Source organism: Bubalus bubalis, chromosome 18 (genome assembly GCF_019923935.1).
Source record: "Bubalus bubalis isolate 160015118507 breed Murrah chromosome 18, NDDB_SH_1, whole genome shotgun sequence".
NCBI lineage: Eukaryota > Metazoa > Chordata > Mammalia > Artiodactyla > Bovidae > Bubalus > Bubalus bubalis.
This window is the reverse complement of record NC_059174.1, coordinates 60,055,675-60,081,203: the sequence shown is the minus strand read 5'-3', so window position 1 is coordinate 60,081,203 and position 25,529 is coordinate 60,055,675. Positions and strand designations below refer to the sequence as shown.

Below are 25,529 nucleotides of genomic sequence, written 5' to 3'. Positions count from 1 at the left end.
ACAGCCATAGGTATACATGTATCCCCTCCCTTTTGAATATCCCTCGCATCTCCCTCCCCATCCCACTCCCTGTGCTGTTTGAGTTTCCTGACACGCACAGCAAATTCCCTTTGGATATCTACTTTTACATGTGGTAATGTAAGTTTCCATGTTACTCTCTCCATACATCTCACCCTCTCCTCCCCTCTCCCCATTTCTATAAGTCTATTATCTATGTCCGTTTCTCCAGTGCTGTCCTGCAAGTAAATTCCTCAGTATTATTTTTCTAAATTCCATATATATGTGTTAGTATATGATATTTCCATTTCTCTTTCTGGCTTACTTCACTCTGTATAGTAGGCTCGAGGTCCATCCACCTCGTTAGAACTGACTCAAATACGTTCCCCTTTGTGGCTGAGTAATATTCCATTGTGTATCATGTACCACTACTTCTTTTGCCTTCATTCTTGTTGTTTGTTATTCAGTGGCTAAGTTGTATGGAACTCTTGGATCCCATGGAATGCAGCAAGCCAGGCTTCCCTATCCTTCGTCAACGCCCGGAGTTTCCTCAAATTCATCTCCACTGAGTCAACAAAGCTGTTCAACCATCTCACCCTCTATCACTCCCTTCTCCTTTTGCTTTCAATCTTTCTCAGCATCAGGATCTTGCCAATGAGTTGGTTCAGCACACAAAGAGACCAAAGTATTGCGGCTTCAGCCTCAGTGTCAGTCCTTCCTATGAATATTCAGGATTGATTTCCTTATGGTTGACTTGTTTCAGCTTCTTGCGTCCAAAAGACTCTTAAGAGCCTTCTCCCACACCACAATTTGAGCTATCAATTCTTCGGCGCTCAGCCTTCTTTATCGTCCAATTATCACATCCGTATGTGACTACTACAAAAACCATAGCTTTGACCATTTTGACGTTTGTGTGCAAAGTGATATCCTGCTTTTGAATACGCTGTCTGGATTGGTCATAGCTTTTCTTCCAAGGAGCAACTGTCTTTGAATTTCAGGGCTGAAATCACCATCCGCAGTGATTTTGGAGCCCTCTGTCACTGTTTCTGTGTTCGCATCTATTTGAATTAAGTGATGGGACTAAATGCCATGATCTTAGTTTTCTGAATGTTGAATTTTCTGCCAGCTTCTTACACTCTCCGTTTCATCCCCATTAAGAGCCTCTTTAGCTCCTTTCCGCTTTCTGCCACTAGAGTGGTAGCATGTGCCTATCTGAGATTATTGATATTTCTCCTGACAATCCTAATTCCAGGTTCTACTTCATCCAGCATAGCGTTGGCATAATGTACTCTGCATATAAGTTAAATAACAGGGTGACAATATACAGCTCTGAGGTCCTCCTTCCCTATTTGAAACCAGTCCATTGTTCCGTGTTTGGTTCTAACTGTTGCTTCATGACCTGCATACCATTCATTCTGGACTAGTGGTGATTCTATAAATTCTCTGGCATCAAAGAGTGCCAACCTCCTCTTAAAATCAGATTTCCTCTACCTCCTTTAACCTCAGTAGAGCTTGAGTACAATTTCAGAATCTGACTTTTATGCATTTGTATTTTAAAGGTGCTTTCAATAAAGTCTTTGGAGAAATCCTTTTTTTTTGGGGGGGGGGGGTGTATTTTAACCTTCTACCTTGACTTCTCTTCTTACCTTAACACATACTGGATTGGAAACAGATGAATCACCACCAAAACACATATTCCTTTTTCTGATGAACATGTCTTGTGTTCTCTCAGCTGGATCTGGTCACATTTCAGGATGAAGTGAAGGATGCCTGGACTGTAAATCAAATGGAGAAAACAGCAATACACCCAGGTACATGTCAGTGGATGGAGCAGATGACTCAGATGAAAGCGATGAGTATAATGGAGGAAGCAATACTTTGTCATGTGGTTTGGGAAGATCTACTTTAATGGAAATGATTTTGGATTTGCCTTGGTTTACTTCTGTCACTGTCATAGAGGGTCATCTCTTGACCCATTCTTGATTCTTTTTTATCATTTATGTATTTCTCTCCAGTGATTAATTTTCACATTGACAGTGAGGGCAAGAATTCTTGTCTTGGCCTGGGACAAATGGCATGACCTGATGGCTCCTCCATTGAGCCACTGAGGAGGTTTCAGGGAAAACTGTGTGCATTTCTGAGTAATTATATTAAGCCCTTTTAAATCTTAATGTGTGGGTGGAGTCGTGAACAAACTGCCAAACTTCTGGGAATACTGGGGACAGATATTACTTGTTTCTACCCTATAATTTCCAATCCTTGGAAACTACATGTATGCTCTGATGAATTTCATCCTCAAATTATTTCTTCACTGCTTAAGACACCGCCCTTAAATGAGCAAATGCAAACCTGAATTTTACTTCAAAATTTGTTTTTTAGATGAACTAACATTAAATATGAACTAACATTAAGTATTTACCCTAGTTCCTCAATGATAAAATACTCTCAAGAGTCTTCTCCAGCACCACAATTTGAAAGCATCAATTATTCAGTGCCCTTCCTCCTCTATGGTCCAAATCTCAAATGACTTGGAAAGACCATAGTTTAGACGAGATGGACTTTTGTTAGCAATTGATGTCTTTGCTTTTCAATACACTAAGTTTGTCATAGCTTTCAAGAGGCAAGCATCTTTTGATTTCATGGCTGCTGTCACCGTTCACAGTGATGTTAAAGCCCAGGAAGAGAAAATCTGTCACTGTTTCCACTTTTTCCCTCTATTTCCTATGAAGTGATAGGACTGGATGTCATCATGATAGTTTTTTAATGATGAGTTTTCAGCCAGCTTTTTCATTCACCTCATTCACTCTCATCAAGAGGCTCTTTCGTTCCTCTTCACTTTCTGCAGTAGTGTAAAATCATCTGCATATCTGAGGTTGTTGCTGTTCATCCAGGCCATCTTGACTCTAACACTAAAGAAGCCTTTTCTAAAAGCAGATCTCTGAGCCTGGGTGAAACAAAGGCAGCTATTCAGAAGCCACCAGCTGTGTCCTACTTGGTAACTGCTGAGGAGCTGGGGCTGGTTGGGGCGTGGGGGTGGGGGGGTGGGCAGTGGTGTGAGAGGCTGCCATCTGCCATTTTTGTTCAGACTTTGTTTCTTGAATATACTGATTCATAGAGGGTGTGACTTAGTAATCAGTGAGCTCCCTCATCCATTCAGAAGTCAGGGTATGATGGGCTTATGTCTCTATGTTTGTTGTTCACTCACTCACTCTTGTCCAACTTTTGAGACCCATGGACTGTAACATGCCAGGTTTCCCATTCCCTCACCATCTGGAGTTTGCTCAAAATCATCTCCATTGAGATGGCGATGCCATTTAAACCTCTGGTCCTCTGTCGTCCCCTTGGATTAGGATGTGAACAATCAAGGAAGAAGGATTGTCCCCAGCTAGCTAGATGCATATGAAAGAAATGATTTCAATAAGTCCAGATGCTTCCATCTTCCCATACATAGTGAAAGTGAAAGTGACAGTCGTGTCCGACTCTTTGCGACCCCGTGGACTGCAGCCCACTAGGCTCCTCTGTCCATGGGAGTCTCCAGGCAAGAATACTGGAGTGGGTTGCCATTTCCTTCTCCAGGGGATCTTCCTGACCCAGGAATTGAACCCGGGTCTCCTGCATTGCAGGCAGGTGATTTACCAAGTGAGCTATGAGGGAAGCCCCATACATAGACGATCACTAAATCTCTTCATGTGAGAGATGTTTTTCCCTTACATTAATTGTCACTTTTAATATTCAGATTACCTGCCCCTTGCTGCAAAATTGTATATAGTGTGGCTCCTGTCTTGCCTCCTCAGCTGGCTTGCAGTCACCTGACACTGTTTCTCCTGGGCTCACATTTCCACAAAATAAAACCTAACTCTCAACATTCAGGCCACGTGTATTTTTTTTTTTTTTCCAGCTTATAGTTATGTCACTTATTACTTAACACAGATCATTATTTCCTTTGTTGGTCATCAGATATGTATTTAAGACATCATTTTCACAGACATTTCTCCATTCCCTTGCACACTTTTGGACTTCCAAGGTGGCAGTAGGACTAAAGAGTCTAAGTGACAATGTAGGAGGCCTAACAGAGCTGGGCTTCATCCCTGGGTCAGGAAGATCCCCTGGAGGAGGAAATGACACTCCACTCCAGTATTCTTGCCTGCAAAATCCCATGGAGAGAGGAGCTGGTGGGCTAGAGTCCAAAGGGTCAGAAAGACTCAGACATGACTGAGCATCTAGGCACACACATTTTTAACCCAATGTTCACCACTGTCCCTGCTTTATTTCCAAAGAAAGCTGTGAAGGTCAAGACAAACAAATCAAAATTTTACATGATCTCCTGCTCCTTCTGCCTCTGTAACTCAGCTTGCTCCTTGCAAAGTCTATATCACGTAGGTCTCAAAAAGTGGGGACTCACAATACTTGGAACTGGAGCTTATCTCACTCACCCTTGTCCTGCTCTTTGGAATTGCCTTAGCCCCTGCAAACCTGCTTAATCATGCCTGTCCATGTATGCAAACTCTGTAACCCCTTTGTTCAGGGCTCAGAGCTTGGAGTGTTAACTCCTCTGGGCCCACCGGTGTAATGAACCTGAGTTCTCCAACTCTCTGAGTGTGGTGCTTGGTTTCTCGAGTACTGGTTTCTGCAACATTTCTGGAGACCCCAGCGAGATTCCAACCACACTGGCCCCTTGAGCCGCCGGACTGGTGGCTCAACCATGTCAGAACAGAGGACCCCGAGACAAACAAGGAGGCGTGATACCTGATGGTATTCTGGGTGCTCTTTTGGAATGGTGTTCTAACTTTCTGGATGGCTGAGCCCTGACCAGACTCATTGAAGGGACAGACCAACTCACCAGGAATGGCCACAGGATCAGGTAAAGGTCCGGGGCCAGTCCCAAGTCAGGAGATCTTAATCCAATAGGTAGAAGAGGAGACTGATCACCTCCTTGGAGATCCCAGGAAGGGAGCATCAGATAGGGAGACCTGGGGACTCAGGAGAGGGGGGTATTGTGATAACCTCTCAGTGATTGTGTATGCATGATTGCTGATTGAATGCAGTGAAAGCGAGCTTCAGAGTCCACGGCCTTCGGAGACTGAGAGGATCCAAAACCTGGGGTTCTGTGATGACCTTATAAGGCTGGAAGGCTGTGCCAGCCTCTTGGGGATCTGATCCCTCCCTGTGAGGCTGGTCCAGTTTGGGAGTTTGTACCGACCTGCCAATATTTAGAGGAATCTTAAATCTCCCTCAGGAGAGTGGCCAGGTGGAGGAAAAATGAATGTGAATGAGACTCTTGACCAGCACTCCAGCATTAGGGCTGCCAGATGAGACAAGGGACTTTACCCTCTCTGTACATGAAAAAATCACACTGCACTGGGGGTCCTCACACAAACAGTTGGGCCATGTCAGTGCCCAGTCGCATGCCTGTACAAACCACTGGATCCAGTGGCCACGGGACGGCCACCATGCCTCCGAGCATTATCTGCCACTGTGATTCTGGCCAGAGAAGCAGATAAGCTTACACTAGGACAAAGTGTAAATGTAAAGGTTCCCCATGCTGTTACTGCCCGATGAAAAGGGAACACAAGTGGCTGGCCAACTCCAGGACGATTCACTATGAAGAACTGCTTTGCAAAAACTTACAGGTCCAACTCAAGACTGTGCGGACACTGCAACCCACCACTTTTTACCTACAGAAGCAGGAACCCCTCTCATAACTGTGAGGAGTTCATAGATGAGATTTACTCAAGCAGGCTGCACCTGATGGGCATTCCCTTCTAGAACCCAGAACTGGAACCGTTCACTGACGGAAGCAGTATCATCCAAGATGGGCAGCACAAAGCAGGCTCTGGCATAACAACAACTTACGAGATAGGGAAGGCTGAGGCCTGCCACAAGGGTGGCCACCACCTCGGGCTAAGCTATGGGCACTTTCCCAGGCACTAAGGCACGCCAAAGGGAAAGGAGTCAACATCTATACCGAGGCAAGTTACGCCTTTGCTTCTTTACATGTACATGGAGCCATTTATAAAGAAAGGGGACTATTGACAGCAGGGGGAAAGGAGATTAAAAAAAAAAAAAAGAAATCTTCAGCTGTTAGAAGCAGTCTGGAAGCCTTCCCAAGTGGCAGTCATCCATTGTAAAGGCCATCAGCGAGGAACTGATCCAGTCAGCAATGGGAATCGGACAGCGATCAGGCAGCCAAGGAGGTGGCGACCCAACCGAGCCCCACAGTGGGCTCCGAGGCAATCTTTAAGGTCCTCTTGGCACCAGAATTACCTCCATCCCCAAGGTATACCAAGGAAGAAGATCAATGGGCACTAAATGAGGGAAGAATAAAAGGAGGGCTGCTGGAGCTCCCAGATCAAAGACTCTGTCTCCAGCAATATAGAAATCCAGCTGGTAAAACATCATGAGAAAACTCGTTTAGGAAAAACTGTGCTGGAGAGCTTACTGGGGCACTGCTATTTTGTTCCTAAGCTCCCAGCCCTGTGTGTGCAGACCAGTGCTACCTGTGTGACTTGGCCCAGAACAACGGCAGCCAAAGACCAAGGCCCAACTCAGGGGTGCTCTCTAACATGATGTTAGAGAACTATAGGAAGTATTTGAGGAAATCTTTTCCTAGGCTGTCTTAACATTCTGCCATGCATTCTCTTCTCACCTGGATACATATTAGATTGAAAAGTGATGAATCTCTAGCAAAACAAATAGTCTGTTCTCTGATGAACAGGTCTTGTGGTCTCTAAGGTGGACTGGTCACTTTTCTGGAGCAAATTAAGGATCCTAGGAATATAAGCAGAATGGAGACAATGGCCATGTACCCAGGTACATGTGAATGGATGGAGCCAATGACTAAGGTGAGAGGTCCAAGCATCAGTGAGGAAGTCATTCTTTGTCATGTGTTTTTGGAAGATCTGCTTCATTGGAAACGATTTTGGAGAAGTCTGGATTTATTTCTGTTTCTGTCATAGATGGCTATCACCTGCTGCCTTCTTCCTGTTAAACCATGATGAAATCTTGTCTGGTGATTATCTTTCTCTTTCACAGTGAGAACTAAAATACTCTTCTTGGCTTGTGACAACCTGCATGAACTGGTTGCTGTTTCATTTCTTGAGAGTCCTAATGAAACTGTGCACATTTCTGAGTAACTATGATGTTCCATTTATCAAATATCAGGTCTGTCTATAAAGATACTCATATTGGAGAGAAGACTTATAATTGTAGTGAATATGGTAAAGTTTCTAATCAATCTTCAGAACTTATTGAACAGTAGACTATTCTGAATCCACAAAAAGAAAACAAGTGTAAGAAATGTATAAAAGTCTTTACTCACTCATCCAATCTAAGTAGCAATTGGATGATTCATACAGATCGGAAACCTTTCAATTGTACAATTTGGCAAAGCCTTTGGTAACAGTTCACATCTTAGGCACCATCAGTGAATCCATACTGGCCAGAAATCTTATAAACTTATACATGTAAGGAGTGTGGCAAAGTGTTTATCTATTGCTCAAATCTTAATCGACATCAGCAAATTCATACTGGGGAGAAACCTTATAAATGTGCAAAGTGTGGCAAAGCCTTTTATCAGAACTCAAATCTTACTTAACATCAGCGAATTTATACTGGAGAGAAAACTTCTAAATGTAAGGATTGCTTCAAAGCCGCCCACCAGATGTCAAGTTTTTCTCAACATCAGTGAATTCATAGTGGAGATATACCTTACAAATGTATGGAATGTGGCAAAGCCTTTATCCGTTGCTCAAATCTTACTGAACATCAGCGAACTCATACTTGGAAGAAACCTTAGAAATGTACACAATGTGGCAAAGCCTGTACCAATAGCTCAGGTCTTTCCCAACATCAGAGGATTCATACTGGGGAGAAACCATGCAAATGCAAAGAAGGTGGCAAAGCCTTAGCCAGAGCTCAGATTTTTCTAAATATCAGCAAATTCATACTGGAGAGAAACCTTACAAATGTAAGCAATGTGGCAAAGCCTTTAGTCAGAGCAGTGATCTCACTCAACACCTGAGAGCACACACTGGAGACAAGCCCTAGTAATGAAACAAGTGGTGGAAGAGGTTTGTCTTAAACATACATCAGAAAGCATGAGAGCTTATACAAGAAACATATGGAAATAATGTAACAAATATGTACAAATGTATTTCATGAAAACGTAAATCTAAATACATATCAGAGACTGAAAACTAGTAAGGATTTTATCAATCCTGTTTTCTGAAGTTCCTCTGAAGGAGAATTATTATGGAGAGTAATGCATAATTAAAACACATAGAAAGTGAACATGTTAGTACGGTCACAAGATGAAGAGTTGGTGGTTAGAAACTTACACTTATTAGCAAGGTATCCTGTTTATAATGACATGATTTGAGATTATTTGAGAATGAATGTAATTCAACTATGAAATCCATATTGTGCTTCATTTTTAGTGTGTATGCATATGTAGATTTTTTTTTTTATGGTTTGTACTTTAGAGATAAGAGAAGCCCTTCTATATTGTGTTGCAACCATTTCTATCTATTCTCCATTACAGAATGGAACCGAAATGTAAAATGTACAATGAACATCTAAATGCAGGTGTTTGTCTTTGATGTCAAATATCCCTAGAGGTCACCATGATGTAAGTGGTCATGGACTCTTTGCATGCATTAAAGTACAACTGCGGTTGGTTCTAAATTGTCAATAGTTATATCACTGAATTTGTGAAGATGACACAATAACAGTTCACTAAAATATTGTTGTATCATCATAACATCAACACGAGTCATGAATATTCGTTGACAATGTTGAAATATATCTTCTGTGGTAACCTAGAAATGTACGGGAAACACTTTCTAGAAAAAGCATATAATTAGTGTATGGCCATATTTCCTAAGTGTTTGCTAACCTCTGTTGTATAAACCATAGAAATCACAATTTTCATATTATTATATCAGAAAAATAAACCTTTCTCTATGCTTGTAGTCTGTATTTTAATTAAGGATCACACAGTGGATTGTAAAAGGTTATAACGTGTGAAATTGTAAAATGTCAAATATGTATGAAATTAATACATGTATGGGCTTCCATGGTGGTTCAGACAGTAAAGAATACACCTGCAATGCATGAAACCTGGGTTCAATTCCTGGGTTGGGAAGATCCCCTGGAAAAGGAAATGGCAACCTACTCCAATATTTTTGCCTGGAGAATCCCCATGGACAGAGGAGCCTGGCAGGCTACAGTCCATGAGGTCGCAAAGACTCGGACACAACTGAGTGACTAAGCACACAGTTAAAAAAATGAATGGTGTTTAGTATTTTGGTTGCTTGTAATCAATGAAATGTTAACCCACCACCAACATTAACCTCTCCCACCTTATTTAAAGTTATAGAGAAGAGATTATAACAAACTATCTGGTAGCACAGAGAGCTGGTATCTGTAGAAATTAGTTCCTTACTGGCTTTAAACCTTTAATACTTTCATATATTTTCCACCATATCTATCTTGTACCACCTCTCCCATTTTGTAGCTACTTGGACATTGTGAGAATTCTAAACAGAAGGATCATGCAGAGTATTGTTGAGAGCTTACCTGAACTGCTCCTTGCTGTTACTGCCTCAGCATCTGTGTGTGGAGCAGGCAGCCTGCAAGTGTTAAACTCACACCAGCCAGTCCTCTGAACACTTGCATTAGATGACTACCTTCCTTGTGATTAGCGGTTTTGCCAAACCCCGGGTTCCACTTAACAGGCCCCCTTAAATGAAATGCTCACAGAGCTCACCAGAATCCTGCTGGTCTTGGTTTGAACTGAGCAATCCACACTCAACCTGGGGAACCCACAGCACTTCACCCAGTGTCACTTATAAAGGCCTGAACCCCAAGTACTGCAACTTTCTCTGCCTGGTTCTAGCCTTGACCTCCCTCAGGGTGCCCTTTTTGTTAATTGTTTCAGGTCCTTGTAATAAATTCACCTACTTCCATTTCCTTGTGTTCTGCTGTTTAACTGAGACTTTTCAGTGACTTGTATAGGCTTATTTAAGAAGTTCTTGATTCTTTGGAGCCTAGCTTGAAGGTAGTTAGCTAGCTTGTGTGGTAGTTAGCACATTCTTTGTTGTTGCCCTTCTTTGGGATTGAAATGAACACTGACCTTGTCCAGTCCTGTGGCCCCTGCTGAGTTTTTCAAGTTTGGTGGCATATTGAGTGCAGGGCTTTCACAGCATCATCCTTTAGGATTTGAAATAGCTCAGCCTGAATTTCATCACCTCCACTAGCTTTGTTGGTAGTGAAGCTTCCTAAGGCCCACTTGACTTCACACCCCAGGATGACTGGCTCTAGGTGAGTGATCACACCCTCATGGTTCCATCCCCAAGAAAAAGAAAGGCAAAAATGGTTGTCTGAGGAGGCCTTACAAATAGCTGAAAAAAGAAGAGAAGCGAGAGACAAAGGAGAAAACAAAAGATCTAGCCATCTGCTGAATATGGGGCCAGAGTCCTAAAAGTGAGTCCTCATCATAACTGTGCCTCAAACTATGTGGATGGAAGTGCTGCTGGTGAGCACGAGGTTTCTACAAGCATAAGTCGAGAATACCAAATTGGAAGTACAGCAGGCCTCTTCCTCTGGTAGTGCTGTTAGTGGATCAGAGGAGGCTCTCTGTCTCAACTCCTTAGATATTCTTTCTCTGAAATCTGTGAGAATGAACTGGAAGGATTGGCGCTAATAGTTGAAGGACTAAAATCACTTTTTCCTTGCTGGGCTGCCCTTCCCCACTTTTGCTACACTCAGAAGGGACATCTTGGTTGTTGTTCATCCCTTTATGACTCACCCCTTCTATTGCACTCAGGATTGTACTCAGGAATGTCCACAAGTACACGGAAGATGGATTCTTTCCCTAATAGTCCTAGCTTGGGAAGCATTCCAGAAGGCTACTCTGTTGCACTCTGGGTGGCATGACAGGAAGAGCAGAAATCAAAGATTTTAATGATGGGCATTAATTAATGATGGACTTTAATTAATTAATGATGGACATTAATGACTGGACCTTAATCTGGGATGCCATCAGGTCTACACTTGGTGCATGTTCACCCCACCTCAGTGGTAGAACCAGAAAGGACAGATAAGGCACCTGTGTCGGTAAGGGACAGACTAAGTCCAACCAGAGAAGGAAAGCTTCAGTGGAAATTCTGTCTCCACCCCCATCTAGAGCAGGTAGAGATGCCTTCGATGGAAAAAAGCCACAGCTGTGGATGCCTCTTTTTTCTTATAGATGGGAGCTAATGGCTCCAGAACCACTCCTTTAAAATATATTTAAAATACTGGAACAGGTTTTATACCCAGAGTTTTTAAAAGACACGCCTGATCTTCTATGATACTGAATAGTCATGGTAATCCTTTTGAAGATGGGGAACACTGGCCAGTTGAAGTCTCTTTAATTACTATACTGTTTTACAACTGGAATGGTTCTGTAGAAAACAAGGGAAATGGGTAGAAGTGATATATGTGTTGCTCTTTATCTCTCTTCAAGACATGCCAGACTTATTTCCTAAGGGTACAGATTTGGGTGTGAAACCTTCAGATCCCTCCTGTCCTCTTACTTTGCCCCTGTATCCAGGGTCCCAACTAAACAGGCTGAGAATCAGGGCACTCTTCCAGAAGAGGTTGCCTCACTCTTGGTAGAAATTCAAACAGTCACGATTGTGATCAAGACTATTTAGAGGACCCAAAAAGTACATAGAAGCCTTTATGGGACTAACTTTATTTTATGAGCTTATTGGAGAGATGTAATGTATGTCTTGGGGCAGATGCTGATGCCTGACTTGAGAGCTTGAGTTTGGGGGGAAGCTACTACTTATGGAGATGAATGGCTTGAAGGCAAGGGGAAAGAAGGAACACGAAATAGCCCTCCTCCCTACTGAGACCCAAGGAGTTCCCATAACAGAGCCACTTTGTCGGATGTATTCTTGAAGGACTTAAGCTAGGGCACGCTAAGCCTTCCAACTATGCTAAGTTGGCTCACATAGAACAAGAATGAAGGAAACTCCTGGTAAAGTCCTAGATAGACTACAGGAGGGTCTCTGCAAGTTTACTGATATTTGTTCATCCTGAAAGTGCAGAAGGAGGAGTAATCTTAAAGGATAGATTTCTCACTCAGTCGGCTCCAGATATCCGCCTACATTATGAAAACAGTCCTTTGGATCAAATCAGTCTTTAGAAAAACTGTTACAGCTGGCTCAGACAGTATATTACAACAGAGAATACAAGGAGGAAAATAAGAGGCAAAAAAGAATCAGGCCAAAGAATGAAGTCCCCAAAATGGCTGTTAGATCTGCTCTGAAACAGCCTGAGGAACAATGGCCAGAGGAACCCAGCTGAAAAGGGATAGACATGTTATTATTGTGCAAAGGAGGGACATCTCAAGCGGGATTACCCTCAGTTGTCTAAGCCACCCCTGGCTCCATGTCCATGTCCATGTCTGCAAAGGACCACACTGGAGGAGATACTGCTCTATGAGGCATAGCGCCCAGGGGTTGGGCTCTCAAGGCAATTGGGACTGAAGGTGCCTGGGGGTTCCCACACAAGCTCCCATCCTAATTACACCTAAGGAACCCTGGGTATTAATAACTGTGGGAGGCCAATCCATCGATTTCCTTTTGGACACTGGGGCAACTTTCTCTGTGTTCACTCAAGCCCCTGGTCCACTTTCCTGCCCATCCATTACCATAGTGGGACTGCCTGGATAAGCCCAAGGATCATATAGTGGATTGTAAAAGGTTTTATGTTGATTATGTGTGAAATTAATATATTAATAAAAGTGGGTGTTGTTTAAGTGTTTAGGTTGATGTGTAATGAATGAAACATTAATCCACCACCAACATTAACTTTTCCAACAAATGTAAGGTTTCAGGGAAAAGACTGGAATAATAAAATCATTTGGTATCACATTGGGATGGCATCTGTAGAAATTAGCTTACTTACTGGTCTTAAACCTCAAATAATTTCCTATATTTGTCATCATTTCTCTATTGTACCTTTTCCCCCTCTCTGTAACTACAGGGACATGGTGACGGTTCTAATAAGAAGGACCATACAGAGGACTGTTGAGAGTTTCCCTGAACTGCTCCCTGCTGTTGCTGCCTCAGCATCTGTCTGGGGATCAGGCAGCCTCCAGGTCCTTGAGCTCACACCAGCCAGTCCTGTGAGCACCTGCACTAGATGACCCCTTCCTTGAGATCAGCGGTTTTGTGGAACCTCAGGTTCTACTTCACAGGCCCACCTCTTCAATGACAACCTCAGAGAGCTCACCAGAATCCTGCTCATCTTGGTCTGAATTGACGAATCGACCCTCAGCCTGGGGAGCCCAGAGCACTTCACCCAGGATCACTTATAAAGACCTGAACCCCGAGTACTGGAGATTTCTCTGCCTGGTTCTAGCCTTGATACCAACCTCCATTGGTTTTAACCTCTCTTGGGGCCCTCTTGGCTTGCTGTGAATTCTCTCAGGACCTAGAGTCATAAACTCACCTCCCTCATATCCAGTGTGAAGTTTTGTTGAACTGAGACATTCCACAGACTCCCACAGTCTCATTTTAACAAGTGCAAATTTTGAAAACTCACAAGAACTATAATTAAAAGCCATGTTGTTAATATTATGAACAAATAATCATAAAATTTTACACTATGTATTTCTTAGTACATGTTTCTTGTCTATGCTTAAAGAAACTTCTTCCCATGGCTTTGACATACATTGAATGAAATATATAATAAATATATGAAGGTTTACATTAGCACTGAGAAAGCTAAGAATGAAGAGTGTGTCTGTATACATATTTGTACACTGGTTTTTGAAGAATTTAGAAAAGTTAGATCAATATTGATATTTTTAACCTTTTTATTATTTACTAAGAATTCAGAAAGGGCAGATTTTAAATTTTGGTCTACTTTAAATTGAGTTCGTTTTCCCCAAAACTTCATGAATCTATGTTTTTAAGAAAACTCCATTCTGCTTTAAGTTTTAGTTTTTTAAGGAACTTCCATACTATTCTCTTTAGTGACTGCAGCAATTTGCATTCCCACCAACAGTGCAGGTCGGTTCCCTATTTGCCACACCCTCTCTAGAATTTATGATCCTATTTGCAGGCTCTTTGATAATGGTCATTCTGACTGGTGTGGGGTGTGATCTCATTGTAGTTTTGATTTCCATTTCTCAAATAGTTAGCAATGTTGAGCATCTTTCATGTGCTTGGTGGCCATCTAAATGTCTGGATAATTGAATTCTTCTGTCCATTTTTTGATTGGGTTGTTTGTTTCCTTGAAATTAAGCTTTTTGATATTTAAAATCAGTTTTTGATATTATTATTTAAAGTCAATTTGATACTAGGGCCTTCCCTGATGGCTCAGTTGGTAAAGAATCTGCCTGCAATGCAGGAGACACTGGTTTGATTCCTGGGTCAGGAAGATCCACTGGAGAAGGGATAGGCTAACCATTCCAGTATTCTTGGGCTTCCCTTGTGGCTGAGCTGGTAAAGAATCCTCCTGCAATGAGGGAAGCCTGGGTTCGATCCCTGGGTTGGAAAGATCCCCTGGAAAAGGGAAAGCCTACCCACTCCAGTGTTCTGGCCTGGAGAATTCCATGGACTAGTCCATTCCCAAAGAAAGGACTTCCTTGGTGGCATCCCAAAGAAAGGCAATGCCAAAGAATGTTCAAACTACTTCACACTTGCACTCATCTCACATGCTAACAAAGTAATGCTCAAAATTCTCCAAGCCAGGCTTCAATAGTATATGAACCATGAATTTCCAGATGTTCAAGCTGGGTTTAGAAAAAGCAGATGAACCAGAGATCAGATTGCGAACATCCCTTGGATCCTAGAAAAAGCAAGAGAGTTCCAGAAAAACATCTACTTTTGCATTATGGACTACACTAAAGCCTTTGACTGTGTGGATCACAACAAACTAGAAAATCCTTAGAGAGATGGGAATACCAGACCACCTGATCTGCCTTTTGAGAAATTTGTATGCAGGTCAGAAAGCAACAGTTAGAACTGGACATGGAACAACAGACTGGTTCCAGATCGGGAAAGGAGTACGTCAAGGCTGTATAGTCACCCTGCTTATTTAACTTAAATGCAGAGTACATCATGTGAAATGCTGGGCTGGATGAAGCAGAAGCTGCAATCAGGATTGCCAGGAGAAATATCAATAACCTTAGATATGCAGATGACACCACCCTTATGGCAGAAAGTGGAGAGGAATTAAAGAGCCTCGAAAGAGAAGAGTGAAAAAGCTGGCTTAAAACTCTACATTCAGAAAACGAAGATCACGGCATCTGGTCCCATCACTTCATGGCAAATAGATGTTGAAACAGTGTCAGACTTTATTTTTGGGGGCTCCAAAATCACTTCAGATGGTGACTGCAGCCATGAAATTAAAAGATGCTTGCTCCTTGGAAGAAAAGCTATGACCAACCTAAACAGCATATTAAAAAGCAGAGACATTACTTTACCAACAAAGGTCGGTATAGTCAAAGTTTTGGTTTTTCCAATAGTCACGTATGGATGTGAGACTTGGACTATAAAGAAAGCTGAGCACCAGAGAATTGATGCTTTTGAACTGTGGTGTTGGAGAAGACTCTTGAGAGTCCCTTGGACTGCAAGGAGGTCCAACCAGTCCATCCTAAGGGAAATCAATCCTGAATGTTCATTGGAAGGACTGATGTTGAAGCTGAAACTCCAATACTTTGGCCACCTGATATGAAGAGCTGACTCATTAGAAAAGACCCTTATGCTGGGAATGATTAAAGGCAGGAGAAAAAGGGGACGACAGAGGATGAGATGGTTGGATGGCATCACCAATGCGATGGAGATGAGTTTGCGTATGCTCTGGGAATTGGCGATGAACAGGGAGGTCTGGTATGCAAAGAGTGGGACAGGACTGAGCGACTTTCACTTTGATATTATAGTCAGCGTTTGCCAGGGATTGCAAAGGTGGGGCTATGAATATTCTGAATCTAGAGAACTTCCAGGACCATGAAATAATCTGTGTAAAACTGCCATGATGGACACATGTTATTATACATCAGCCCAGACTCATAGTATGCAAACGCTACGTAGATGGTGCTAGTCTAAAGAATCCGCCTGCCAATGCAAGAAACACAGGTTCGATCCCTAGGTTACAAAGATCCCCTAGAGAAAGGGATGGGTCCCCATTCTAGTATTCTAGAAAGTTTATCCATTTAATGTCCATGTAGATTAATTCGTGGTGGTAGTTGTTTAGTCACTCAGTCATGTTCAACTCTTGCGAGTCCCACGAACTGTAGTCTCCCAGTCTCTTCTGTCCATGGACTTTCCCAGGCAAGAATACTTGAATGGGTTGCCATTTCCTTCTCTAGGAAATGTTCTTGACTCAGGGATCGAACCTGCATCTCCTGCATTGCAGGTGGATTCTTTACCGACTGAGCTACGAGGGATGCTGGTAGATTCAGTAGTGATGAAAAATGTCTCTTCTGGTAGGGAAAGATAAGTAGAGATGCTCTCCATGTGGGGAAGCATGAGCTATAAGGGAAAACTCTGCACCTTATTCTCAGTGGTGCTGTGAAATGAAACGATCCATTAAAAAAAAAAAAAAATCTCTAAAATAAAAAGAAAAGTCATTGGTCCTGGTGCATGCACACTGAATATATTGTACTGAATATTTAAAATATTCATTTAAGTCATATAATATTATAAAATGAATATGCTTCTTCTAATTTTCTTAACATTACCTATAAAGACATGAGAAAATATTATGTAATTCCCAAAATGGAGCAGAGAACAAACTGCAGCAAGATGATTCAAAAAAACCTAGAAAGATACACACACTAAATAGACCAACAACTACACACTCATGTGTTAATTTTCTTCAATATCACTCGTTTTATAACTCAGATCATTCTTTTGATGGTCTAAATATGCATTTAGAGCACCATTTTCAAAGTCTAAGTTTCTTCATTTGAATACATTTAACCCATAGTCCACTGCTCCTCCTGGTCTATGTTCAAAGAAAGCTGTGATGGAAACATCTTCAGACTCCTGGTCTAAAAGGAGTCTGCAGGCCCCCTACCTGCAGATAGGTGATCACAATGCAAATCATTTTGTGAAAACACGTGGCCCCAAACTTGGGAGGGAGTGAAAAGAGCTAAGGACTCGAGGTATCTTTGCAGAATTCTGAGACCAAAGCCTTCACAAAAGCAAGGTCAGCAGGTAATTCCCACCAAGCACTCACTCCCACCTCCCCTCCTCCAAGGGCATGGCACCAGGACCTGGAGGACTGCACCCATCCAAGAAAGAGCCCCTCCCCAGGGAGTCAGGCTGACCATCTGTGTGTCTAGAAGTTCCCACTCTAAAGACTCTTTTCATGTCCCCACCTTAGACCTGCATATTCATAATCTTTCAGAGTGAGTGGGACTCTGACCTGGAGGGGTTTGTATTCACCGAAATGGTTCAGAAAGAATCTTTAACCAAGTGCTTTCCATCTGGTTTCCCATCAAGATCACATGACCAGTGTTAAGCAATAACTTCACCAGTGTCTTCCCCACAGAGTTCTCTATTGGTCCTGTGGAGCATCAGTGTGGTTTGTAGGATGTGCTCCAGGGGATTCTAAGGGGAGTCCTGGGTTAAGGACATGGCTCCTGGTCCGTTTGTGAGAGCTGAAGGCAGGCTTGAGTCTGAGGAGAGGTTGGTCTAGCTGGATTTGGACCAGGGAAGTCAGTCAACTCACATCATCTGTGTGAGCAGAGGGTTAGGAGCTCTCTCTGAGGAGAGAACAGTCAAGAAATTAGTTCACAGGCTGGTCTCCAGGTAGGAAGTGATTGTTGCTGAATCTCTTCAGAGACAGAGGTCAGAAGAGGTCAGTCTTTTCAGCTTTTCAACGTCCTCTGTCTGTAGGTGCATTCGTTGCAGGTTAAAGAGCTGTGTTGATGCCTTTGAAGGTATTTTCTCAATACGCAGGTGTGAGTTTGCTGCATAACGTCCCCAGACAAGATACAGAGCATGAGGAAGAAGAGGAAATGGCAGCTTCTCAGGTACATGTCCTGTCCCGGGTCTGGGGCTGTGTCTGCTTTTCCTCAGGAAATGTCTGAGGTGAGAATCTGTAAACCTTTACTTCACTACTTCTAATTTTTCTGCCTGGGGTCTTTGCTATCAACTTATTTTTTCCTTTTCTTCTTATAATAGTGAAGACCAGCTCTTTAGACTACTTCTCCCTTGTGTCCCAGAGCCTTTTCTCCGTTTTCTGCATCCTGGCTTTCTATGGAGCACGATGAATTCTCAGCATGAATTAGTGACTTTCTGCTGGTGAAAATACTCCCTTTGAGAGAGATCAGCATGGGGAGTCACTGGTGTCTGAGATTCCTACTGGGATGTGGTTCAGTGTTGGGATCTTAGAGAAGTCGGAGAAATGCCCTAAGGAATTTATGTCTGGATGCAATTCAGCTGTTTAATTCAGGACTGAGAAAATACCCTTATAAATAGAATCTGCTCAGTGGTCCAGAATTTTTCAGAAAAGTTTCAGAAATAAAAACAATAACTAGGAGATCCTGTCCTCTGTAATGCTAATACTTCCTAGTTAAGTGAATTAGTAGGATACTAAACAGGGGAAGTATATGTGAAATGAAATTTGAATAAAACTGACATTTTTTTCTGTTAGATTAAAGTTACGATTTCCTTATTTTTTCCAAGATACCCAGGCAGTGTATGTTCCATGTGATCCATTTATACCATGATATCTGTTGTCCACTGGTTCTGGTGATTTCACTGAGATTATCAGGCTATTTTAAGTTCATATGTTTTTCCTCTATCTTTGAATATTGTTTTTGCTTTGGCTCAGTCTCTTCATTCTTTCTGGAATTATTTCTCCACTTTTCTCCAGTAGCATATTGAGCAACTATCGACCTGGGGAGTTCATCTTTCAGTGTTATATCTTTTTGCCTTTTCATAGTCTTCATGGGGTTCTCAAGGCACGAATACTGAAGTGGTTTGCCATTCCCTTCTCCAGTGGACCATGTTTTGTCAGAACTCTCCACCATGACCCATCCGTCTTGGGCAGCCCTACGTGACATGATTCATAGTTTCATTGAGTTAGACAAGGCTGTGGTCCATGTGATCAGATTGGTTAGTTTTCGTGATTGTGGTTTTCATTCTGTCGGAGAAGGCAATGGCACCCCACTCCAGTACTCTTGCCTGGAAAATCCATGGACAAAGGAGCCTGGTAGACCGCAGTCCTTGGGGTCGCTAAGAGTCAGGAATGACTGAGCGACTTCACTTTCACTTTTCACTTTCATGCATTGGAGAAGGAAATGGCAACCCACTCCAGTGTTCTTGCCTGGAGAATCCCAGGGACGGGGGAGCCTGGTGGGCTGCCGTCTCTGGAGTCGCACAGAGTCGGACACGACTGAAGCGACTTAGCAGTAGCAGCAGCAGCCCTCTGATGGAGAAGGATAAGAGGCTTATGGAAGCTTCCTGATAAGAGAGACTGACTGAGGCGGAAACTGGGTCTTGTTCTGATGGGTGGGGCCATGCTCAGTAAATCTTTAATCCAATTTTCTGTTGATGGGCAGGGCTGTATTTCCTCCGTGTTGTTTGACCTAAGACCAAAGATGGTGGAGGTAATGGACTTCCTTCCAACGGTCCTGTGCAAGCACTGCTGCACCTAGTGCCCCCGCCTCTGCAGCAAGCCACCACTGACCCATGCCTCCGCTGGAGACTCCTGGACACTCACAGGCAAGTCTGGGTCAGTTTCTTGTGTGGCCACTGCTCCTTTCTCCTAGGTCCTGGTGCACGCAAGGTCTTGTTTGTGTCCTCCAAGACTCTGTTTCTTCAGTCCTGTGTAAGTTCTATAATCAAATCCCACTGGCCTCCAAAGTCAAATTCCTTGGGAGTTTTCAGTCCCTTTGCCAGATCCCCAGGTTGGGAAATCTGTTGTGGGTCCTGAAACTTTCTTGACAATGTGAGAATTTCTTTGTTATAATTGTTCTGCAGTTTGTGGATCATCTGTTCGGCTGCTCTATGGTGAGGTTAATGACGACCTCCTCCGAGAGGGCTTATACCACAGGCTGTGTGACCAGGTCTCCTGCACCCAGAGCCCCTGCCCCTGTGGAAGGCCACTGCTGACCCGTACCTCTGAGGGAGCACTCAAACACAGTTCTGGCTCACTCTCTCGGGGGTCTCTGGGTCCTGGTGTGCACAATGTTTTGTTTGAGCCCTCTGAGGGTCTCTGGCGGGCATGGAGTTTGATTCTAAATGTCATTTCACCCCTCCACCATCTTTCTGGGACTTCTCCTTTGCCCTTGGATGTGGGGTATCATTTTTTGGTGGGATCCAACATTCTCCTGTCAATGATCATTCAGCAGTGAGTTGAAATTTTGGAGTTCTTGCAGAAGATGAGCACACGTCCTTGTACTCCACCATCTTAGGCTCATTCCCTTCCTTGGGTGAGGATAATTCCTTCCAGGATCGCTTATTTACCCTCAGGGTTTTGGTTTCTGCATCTCCAGAATGTCTCCTGAAATCTTTTGCTTCCTCCAAGAGAGTTTCACATATCTGCTTTCTAGGACAAAATGGTATTTATGACATTTGACAGAAAGATTTCATTATGAGTCCTTATAATTCTAACCTTCTGTCTTCATGTAACCTGTCTTCTTCATTCTTACCATTGGGAAGTCGCTAAGTTGTGTTCAACTCTTTGGGATCCCATGGAATACAGCAAGCCAGGCTCCCCAATCTTCGGTTAACTCCCAGTGTGTGCTCAAACTTATGTTCTTGAGTCAATAATGCCACCAACCATGTCTTTGCTGGTCCCTTCTCCTTTTGCCTTCACTCTTTCCCAGCTCCAACTACAAATTGGCACTTGCCAATAGCGTTGCCAATGACCGAACCACAAGGGCATTTGCTATCTACCTCTATGGAGATTGAACCCCATGCTGCATAGCTGTTGCCCTTCAACAACCCCAGAGGGAGTTCAGGGTAGAGTGAGGCACTCTGTGCCCCAGGGAATCTGGTGGGACAGGTCTTTAGATAGTTGGATGTTTTTAGGAATAGATTTTATGATCTCAATCCTTGCATCTCCTCATGTCTAGAGAAGCATTAAATCCTTTCATGGTTCCATCAGATCCTCATAATTAGCAAAAAACCTTTTGTAAAATGAGTGCTTAATGGCATCAAACTCCACCTTCACCAAAACCTTATACATTGACTTTCCCCCACTGCCACTTTGGAGCAGTCCCTCAGAGCTATCTGAAATTCTGCCTCGCGGGCTGCAGACCTCATTTTGCCCCAGTTCAGTCCAGTCGCTCAGTCGTGTCCCAGTCTTTGCAACCCATGGACTGCAGCACGCCAGGCTTCCCTGTCCATCACCAACTCCCAGAGCTTCCTCAAGCTCATGTCCATCCAGTTGGTGATGCCATCCAACCATCTTATACTGCCCTCAATCTTGCCTAGCATCAGGGTCTTTTCCAATGAATCCTTTCTTTGCATAGGTGGCAGAAGTATTGGAGTTTCACCTTCAGCAAGAAGAAAGCAAAAGAACTAAAGAGCCTCTTGATGAAAATGAAAGAGAAAAGTGAAAAAGTTGGCTTAAAGCTCAACATTCAGAAACCTAAAATCATGGCATCCAGTCCCATCACTTCATGGCAAGTAGATGGGGAAACAATGGAAACATTTTGCCCCAAATAAAACTTAACTTGCAAATCTCAAGTTGAACATCTTTTTACTCAACACTAGCATCAGAGTGTTTTCCAGTGAGTTGGCTCATTGTTAGAGGGCCAAAGTGTTGGAGCTTCAGCCTCAGGATGAGTCCTTCCAATGAATATTCAGGGATGATTTCCTTTAGGATTGACTGGTTTACTCTCCTTGAAGTCCAAGGGACTCTCAGAAGTCTTCTCCAGCATCACAATTAGAAAGCATCAATTCTTTGGTGCTCAGCCTTACTTATAGTCTAACTATTTCATCCATACATGACCAGGAGAAAAATCATAGCTTTTGGCAAAGTGATGTCTCTGCTTTTTAATATGTTGTCTAGGATTTTCATAGCTTTTCTTCCAAGGCACAAGTGTCTTTTAATGTCATGGCCTCAGTAACCATCCACAGTGACTTTGGACCCCACAAAAGTAATACTGTCACTGTTTCCACTTTTCCCCCATCAATGCCACGATCCTAGTTTTTCTGAATGTTGAGTTTTAAGCCAGCTTTTTCACTTTCTTCTTGCACCACTATCAAGAGCTTCTCTAGTTCCTCTTTGCTTTCTACCATTAGAGTGGTATCATCTGCATATCTGAGATTGTTGATGTTTGTCAAGGAAATCTTGACTTTACCACTAAAGAAAGTGAAAGTTGGTTGCACAGTCTTGTCCCACTCTTTGCAACCCATAGACAGTAGCCCGCTAGGCTCCTCTGTCCATGGGATTCTCCAGGCAAGAATACTGGAGTGGGTTGTCATTCCCTTCTCCAGGAATTGAACTGCGGTCACCTGCATTGCAGGCAGATTCTTTACCAAGTGAGCCACTAGGAAAGCCCTACTACCAAAAAGCCTTTTGTAAATGCAAGTCTCTGAGCCCAGGTGAAACAAAGCCAGCTATTCAGAAGCCATTGGATATTTCCTACTCCCTAACTGCCTCTTGAGAAACCTATATGCAGGAAAGGAAGCAACAGTTAGAACGGGACATGGAACAACAGACTGGTTCCAAATAGGAAAAGGAGTATGTCAAGGCTGTATATTGTCACCCTGCTTATTTAACTTATATGCAGAGTACATCATGAAAAACTCTGGACTGGAAGAAAAACAAGCTGGAATCAAGATTGCAGGGGAAAATATCAATAACCTCAAATATACAGATGACATCACCCTTATGGCAGAAAGTGAAGAGGAACTCAAAAGCCTCTTGATGAAGGTGAAAGAGGAGAGTGAAAAAGTTGGCTTAAAGCTCAACATTCAGAAAACGAAGATCATGGCATCCGGTCCCATCACTTCATGGTAAATAGATGGGGAAATGGTGGAAACAGTGTCAGACTTTATTTTTGGGGTCTCCAAAATCACTGCAGATGGTGACTGCAGCCATGAAATTAAAAGACACTTACTCCTTGGAAGGAAAGTTATGACCAACCTAGATAGCATATTCAAAAGCAGAGACATTACTTTGTCAACAAAGGTCCGTCTAGTCAAGGCTATGGTTTTTCCAGTGGTCATATATGGATGTGGAAGTTGGACTGTGAAGAAAGCTGAGCACCAAGGAATTGATGCTTGTGAACTGTGGTGTTGGAGAAGACTCTTGAGAGTCCCTTGGACTGCAAGGAGATTCAACCAGTCCATTCTAAGGGAAATCAGTCCTGGGTGTTCTTTGGAAGGAATGATGCTGAAGCTGAAACTCCAATACTTTGGCCACCTCATGTGAAGAGTTGACTCATCGGCAAAGACTCTGATGCTGAGAGGGATTGGGGGCAGGAGGAGAAGGTTGGATGTCATAACTGACTCAATGGATGTGAGTCTGAGTGAACTCTGGGAGTTGGTGATGGACAGGGAGGCCTGGAGTGCTGCGATTCATGAGGTCGCAAAGAGTCGGACACACTGAGCAACTGAACTGAACTGAACCGAACTGCTGGGGGCAGGGGCGGGGGGCAATTATGAGAGGAGTCCAGATCAGATCAGATCAGATCAGTTGCTCAGTCGTGTCCGACTCTTTGCGACCCCATGAATCGCAGCACGCCAGGCCTCCCTGTCCATCACCAACTCCCAGAGTTCACTCAGACTCATGTCCATCGAGTCAGTGATGCCATCCAGCCATCTCATCCTCTGTCGTCCCCTTCTCCTCCTGCCCCCAATCCCTCCCAGCATCAGAGTCTTTTCCAATGAGTCAACTCTTCGCATGAGGTGGCCAAAGTACTGGAGTTTCAGCTGTAGCATCATTCCTTCCAAAGAAATCCCAGGGCTCATCTCCTTCAGAATGGACTGGGTGGATCTCCTTGCAGTCCAAGGGACTCTCAAGAGTCTTCTCCAACACCACAGTTCACAAGCATCAATTCTTCGGCACTCAGCCTTCTTCACAGTCCAACTCTCACATCCATACACGACCACAGGAAAAACCATAGCCTCGATTAGACGAACCTTTGTTGGCAAAGTAATGTCTCTGCTTTTGAATATGCTGTCTAGGTTGGTCATAACTTTCCTTCCAAGCAGTAAGCGTCTTTTAATTTCATGGCTGCAGTCACCATCTGCAGTGATTTTGGAGCCCAGAAAAATAAAGTCTGACACTGTTTCCACTGTTTCCCCATCTATTTCCCATGAAGTGGTGAGACTGGATGCCATGATCTTCGTTTTCTGAATGTTGAGCTTTAAGCCAAGTTTTTCACTCTCCACTTTCACTTTCATCAAGAGGCTTTTGAGTTCCTCTTCACTCTCTGCCATAAGGGTGATGTCATCTGCATATCTGAGGTTATTGATATTTCTCCCGGCAATCTTGATTCCAGCTTGTGTTTCTTCCAGTCCAGCGTTTCTCATGATGTACTCTGCATATGAGTTAAATAAGCAGGGTGACAATATACAGCCTTGACGATCTCCTTTTCCTATTTGGCACCAGTCTGTTGTTCCATGTCCAGTTCTAACTGTTGCTTCCTGACCTGCATACAAATTTCTCAAGAGGCAGATCAGGTGTTCAGGTATTCCCATCTCTTTCAGAATTTTCCACAGTTTATTGTGATCCACACAGTCAAAGGCTTTGGCATAGTCCATAAAGCAGAAATAGATGTTTTTCTGGCACTCTTTTGCTTTTTCCATGATCCAGCAGATTTTGGAAATTTGATCTCTAGTTCCTCTGCCTTTTCTGAAACCAGCTTGAACATCAGGAAGTTCACGGTTCACATATTGCTGAAGCCTGGCTTGGAGAATTTTAAGAATTACTTTACTAGCATGTGAGATGAGTGCAATTGTGTGGTAGTTTGAGCATTCTTTGGCATTGCCTTTCTTTGGGATTGGAATGAAAACTGAGCTTTTCCAGTCCTGTGTCCACTGCTGAGTTTTCCAAATGTGCTGGCATATTGAGTGCAACACTTTCACAGCATCATCTTTCAGGATTTGGAATAGCTGAATTGGAATTCCATCACCTCCACTAGCTTTGTTCGTAGTGATGCTTTCTGAGGCCCACTTGACTTCACATTCCAGGATGGCTGGCTCCAGGTCAGTGATCATACCATCATGATTATCTGGGTCGTGAAGATCTTTTTTGTACAGTTCTTCTGTGTAGTCTTGCCACCTGTTCTTAATATCTTCTGCTTCTGTTAGGTCCATACCATTTCTGTCCTTTGTCGAGCCCATCTTTGCATGAAATGTTCCCTTGGTATCTCTAATTTTCTTGAAGACATCTCTAGTCTTTGCCGTTCTGTTGTTTTCCTCTATTTCTTTGCATTGATCGCTGAAGAAGGCTTTCTTATCTCTTCTTGCTATTCTTTGGAACTCTGCATTCAGATGTTTATATCTTTCCTTTTCTCCTTTGCTTTTCACTTCTCTTCTTTTCACAGCTATTTGTAAGGC

The 25,529-nt window shown here is 43.2% G+C and overlaps 1 protein-coding gene and 1 pseudogene across 1 annotated transcript in view; both read left to right on the top strand.

The window, feature by feature from the left end:
- LOC123330292 (zinc finger protein 501-like) overlaps positions 1 to 25,529 on the top strand; it is an 85,852-nt gene that overhangs the window by 8,026 nt on the left and 52,297 nt on the right. The gene's annotated exons all lie outside the window — the stretch shown is intronic.
- LOC112580130 lies at positions 6,792 to 8,966 on the top strand (annotated as a pseudogene).